Source organism: Triticum dicoccoides, chromosome 5A, assembly GCF_002162155.2.
Source record: "Triticum dicoccoides isolate Atlit2015 ecotype Zavitan chromosome 5A, WEW_v2.0, whole genome shotgun sequence".
Taxonomy (NCBI): Eukaryota; Viridiplantae; Streptophyta; class Magnoliopsida; order Poales; family Poaceae; genus Triticum; species Triticum dicoccoides.
The window spans coordinates 61,356,848-61,362,070 of record NC_041388.1 but is presented as its reverse complement, the minus strand read 5'-3'; the positions used below and the strand labels follow the sequence as shown (position 1 = coordinate 61,362,070).

General features: G+C 39.6%; 1 long non-coding RNA gene across 3 annotated transcripts; it reads right to left on the bottom strand.

Moving 5' to 3' along the window:
- Positions 1–517: 517 nt before the first annotated feature.
- Positions 518–3,783, bottom strand: LOC119299311. Of its 3 annotated transcripts, none has more exons than XR_005146143.1 (3): positions 3,659–3,783; positions 2,718–2,821; positions 518–1,047 (listed from the first exon to the last, which is right to left on the bottom strand). It is a non-coding gene; the product is annotated as an uncharacterized LOC119299311 (long non-coding RNA). The 3 variants fall into 3 exon arrangements; XR_005146144.1 differs by having other exon boundaries at positions 3,649–3,774; XR_005146142.1 differs by lacking the exon at positions 3,659–3,783 and having other exon boundaries at positions 2,718–3,642.
- Positions 3,784–5,223: the final 1,440 nt, after the last annotated feature.

The window sequence follows — 5,223 nt, the reverse complement described above, 5'->3', positions numbered from 1 at the left end:
CATACATTGTTGGATGAAACTCAAGAGGCAGTATATGGGGCTACATATACCGATTCCAACTCAGTATCGTTGATTTTGGAATCGATGAATTCGAAAAGCTTGTTGGTCATCCTTATATCAAAAATGTAATATTTACTTAAACTATTGTTATACTGAGTATATTTGCATGCTATTTATGAATGAATTATACTATATTTTTTAATTATTTTGAGTGTTACGGTCTTAGAAAAGGAAAACAAAGACGGACATTTAGGAGACAAGTTGGATGGCCGGCTCTCGTATCAATGTCGACAGACTGATTCGTACCAAATCCGCGACCAGTCCGTGAACAAAAAATAATGTGTCTGTTTTAGGGACGGCATGGGCCTTGTGATGGCTCGGGCCAGCCCAAAACAAAAATTATGTATGGGCCATGCAAGATGCAACTGGTTGGTGGTTAACCCATTTTCCAACCCACCTGCAACCCTACCAAGTGGCGAATATTCAGAGGGAATTTTAGCTTTCAACACAGATTCAATTCATAAGCAAAATTGGCATTAAGACGATATATATATTCCGCTTAATTCTTATTATCAATCATCACCTTTGTGAGCATATAATACAATCGTGCTGTATACTCCTCCCAACCTGGGTCAGCCCAATCCTTCCTGTTGTATGTTCCTTGCTCCAACCTGGGTCAATGCTTTCAGATTCGAACCAGCGGCGAAAGCCGGGCTTTTTGGACATGACGTCCAGCTCAGCCTCGGTTAACCAGGCGGCAAAGCCGTGATATACCATATGGAAAGTGGTGACCATGCGTGGTTTACCCGAGTCAGTTAGGTTGCTAGGGAGGAAAGACTCATACCAACTGTTGCGTGCATCATCGTCCATGATATCAGCATGTGGAGGTCGCTCAACGAGCACAATGCACTTCTTATATGATGAAGAAGATGCATGTGGCGTGGACGATGCAGCGGAGAAGAGGGTGGTGGGACATAGCAAGACTGCAGCCACTACAAAGTAGAATGCCTTTGCCATTTCTTCGATACCAGTCAGATGTTGTAGGACCTGTCATATAACCTTTCTTAACAAGTATAAAAGGTACAATAATCAAATAGATCGTAATATAGAAATATAATAACTAAGAACTTAGTAAAAACATGTTTACATTAGTTACTATATGAAACTGACAATTTTACCGCAAAATCAATTCAAGTTAATTGTACCTCAACCTAGGTATAAAAGTAGATAGAAACGGCTACAGAAATAAAAGTGTCACAACTAAAATATTACACATGCAACAATTTGCTGGTTATGCAACACAGTTGACATATTAAACTCCGTTTGTTAAGACTGAACAGTACTCCCTCCGTTCCAAAATACTTGTCTTGGTTTTAGTTCAAATTTGAAACCACGACAAGTATTTTGGAACGGACGGAGTAGTTAGCTATGACATTCATCTACCAACGGACGGCAATTAAATAACCTAGAACACACTGTCAAATCCACTGGTGCAAACCGTAATTGAAACACACACACACACCAAAAAAAATCAGAAAACAAGTCCACTTGTCCGCTAGAGCAACAAATTTCAGATTCATCAGTAAACAAATGCAGGCCAGTCAGATTATTCAAAATCATGATGGAGACAAAATTAAGATTTACTGAGCATGAGGACAGATACATATTTACAAACAGTTTTTCTCGGTGATAAATTACCAGATTGTTGCATGAGGTAGCTAAACCCACAAAAGGGCATATGCAATAAACAAAATTTGACAGAAATGGAGTACAAGTACAGATCATCACGCAGTTGTATGAACTAGTGAAATATATATAAACTGGCAATCCAGTCATATGAACATGACAGAAGCAAAGAGTGACCATATAACTTGTTCAAAGGAGATAGAACACATTTCATGAGAAAGACATATGAATTAGGGGAGCCCTGTTGACAGTTACCACAACAACAAATGGCAAATACTATGCAACAATAACAACAACAAAGCCTTTTGTCCCAAGCAAGTTTGGGTAGGTAAGATAAAAAACCCAACGGAAACATATGGAGACCAAAGAGAAAGTGAGAGAAAAAAGTAAACAAAGTGCGAGTAAACTGAGATTCTAACACATGGATTGCCGACTTCAATGTGGCCCTATCAGCCAAATCTCTAGGTACATTCCAATCTCTCCAATCCCTCTCTACCGCCTCCTCCCATGTCCACTTTGTCCACCCTCTACCCCTCCTAGTATTTTCCCTACCCTTTAAAATCCCTCTTTATTTGCAATCCAAACAAGCCCTTCTATCCATTCTCCTAGTGAGGACAAAGTCAATCTGGCTAGAGTGTTGAGCACTACTAAGTGAGGTTGCCTCTTCCTAAGTGAGATTGCCTCCCAGTTTCTGTCGCCATACCCATAGCCCCACATGTACCCCCTCAAACCCTATGTTAGTTGTACTCAGTACTCACATGGCAAATACTATGCATTCAATCAAAATAATTAATGTCAGCTACACTGGCTCACTGCAAATGCCTCCAATTCAGATTGAAAATGACAGTACTATTACCATTACAACTAAATCTCTCTGAAAACACTAGCAATTCACCTACCTCAGCAAGAAAACCAACGAAAAAAATCTATCACATCAGTTAAACACTTACCCTTTGAAGGCCAACAACACCATTTTCAGTCTAAATCTAAGCTAAGTAAATTTACACTGACTTCTCCGGTTACTGACTCACCGAAGAAGGGAGAGAAGCCGTCCAGGGAGATCCGGGTGGAGGCAATGGGCAGTGTGGTCTTTCCCCTGGCCACGAGGCTGGACACCTCCGTGCTCACCCTAACACTGAGATTTGGCTGGTCAGCGTGGCTACTAGGCAGGACATGAAGACGGCTAACTTTGAGAGTAGTGTTTAAGCAGTTAAATTCAACTACAGCGTGCTCGAGGGCTTACATAAAAACGGCAGTGCATAAACCAATAGATAATAAGTACCACTAAACAAAGGTTTTAAGCATGCCGTAGAGGAGTGACGGAGGATAATCATAGTTAAAGAACCAAATGAGTAAAAAATGCATAATTTCAGGAACATATTGTTTAATAAATAATAGTGCATATTAAATTATAAAAGCAGTAAATTGTCTTACAATTGTTTTGTTGGTCGTGTACTGGATAAAAGCATGGAAAGCACTAATCGGTAATCAGGAAGGGTGGGATTGGGGATAATGTAATTGATCATGATGCAAGTGTACAACTCAAAGAGGCAGAACACCTGGCCTCTTTGACAAAAACTTGCACAAAATTTGAGTAGTGATGCATGCTATTATCATAATATCATGAACAGACCAGAGAAGCTCTGTAAATTTTGAGTTGATATTATCATAATATCATGAGTTGATTAATATATGTGGCATGTGAGATGGTCGACAAACATTTACTCAATTGGGTCTCAACTCAACAGCTTGGACTGACTTAACATGATCTGAGGATACCAACACTGCACATTCCTGAATCCTGACAGTACCTTCAAAGTTATACCTAGTGCTAGTGGCAACAAAAGATGTACTCCCAACAGAAAACAGTATGGCCTAACCATTAACTAGCTAGATCCCAACAGAAAGCGTCAAGAATGCAGCAGAATGGGGAAGGGGAAGGGGAAGCGAAAGGGGATGAACTCGCTCTCACGGTCGCGGGGGTTGCGGGGGTGCGCTGGCTCGTCGCGGCCGCCGGCGGCCAGCGAGCGGCAGTCCTCCCTCCTGCGTCGCCGCGTGCGTGCAGGAGGCGGCGCGTCCGGCGTGGGAGGAGCGCCGGGGGCTCGGGGGATTGTTTTGTTAGGCTAGTTCTCGTTGGGCCGGGCAAGTTTCGTTGGGCTGGGACGTTTCGTTCAGCTGGATACATGCATGTTCTTGTTTCCATATATGTTATCAGCGGGAACCCCTAAAAAAATGTGTTTTCAGCGGGAGATTTATTGCTGCATCAGTTCGTGGTCGCGCACTCGCGTGTGATTCAAAGCAGATATCCATAACGGCAACCAAGTGCGGTATGCAACTATCATAAAGCTTCTACGTTTAACTGCAATTTTCTTTTGATGATTCGAACACGGAAGCACATACTTTAGCAAAGTTTTCGCATTTTTTAGGTCTGAGACGCCATGCGTGGCTAGGTCATCCCCATAATCCGAGATGTGTCCCATATTTTGTGGTTTTCATCAATAAAGCTTGTCTTTGCCCCTAAAAAAATGGCGGGGGCTCCTATTTGGCGATCTACACGCTCGAAAGAGGCGGAGGGTGCACCACCGGCTCCCACTGCTCCCTTCTGGTTTGGCCCAAGTGCGGGGCGACACACCCCATGTTTTTTCATTTCATGTTTTTTTATTGTCTTTCATTTCTCACCTTTTCCCTTTTTGTTTTTCCTTCTCATTTTTTATTTTTAAAATAATTCGGGATTTCATAAAAATTCCAAATTTCAAACAAATGTGCACTCTAAAAAACGTTCAAGAAATCATAAAATGCTCACTGATTCAAAACAAAATGCTCGCAATTTTGATTATTCTTTTACAGAAATACATATGTTTGTGATTTTGAAAATAAATGCATATTCAACAATGTTCGTGAATTTGAACAAATATTAACGAAATAACAAAATTCATGAATTTAATAAAATGTTCACTAAATTCAAAAAATGTTTGTAAACTCGGAAAATGTTCGTAATTCAAAAAAAATCTTGCATTTTTCTAAATATTGTCAAATCAGAAATATGTTTGTGAACTTCAAAAATTGTTCCCCAAATTTAAAAATATTCACTTATTCAAAACAATGTTCACGAGTTTAAAAAATGTTCAAAATTCCAAAAAAACATAAATTTATAAAAAAAATTGTGAATTCGAAAAATGAGAACAATTGAAAAGAATGTTTGAGAATTTGTAAAAATATGTTCATGAATTTGTAACAAGTTCGCAATTTCAAGAAAATCATGAATTCAAAAAGTATTCACAATTTGAAAAATGCTCATGATTTTGAAAACATGTTTGAAAATGAAGGTAATAAAGAAAGGAAAGAAAAATGAAATTAAAAGAAAAAATGAACATGGAAACAAGAAGAAAACCAAAAAAAATGAAAGGAAGGAACGAAAATGAACAAAAAATTAACAAAACCGAAGAAAAAAGTGGTCGCGAGCTAGCTAGGAAGGTTCTAGGACCGAACCTTCCAAAAAGCGAACATGAACTAGTGGACCAGCCCAAAGTGTGCCTA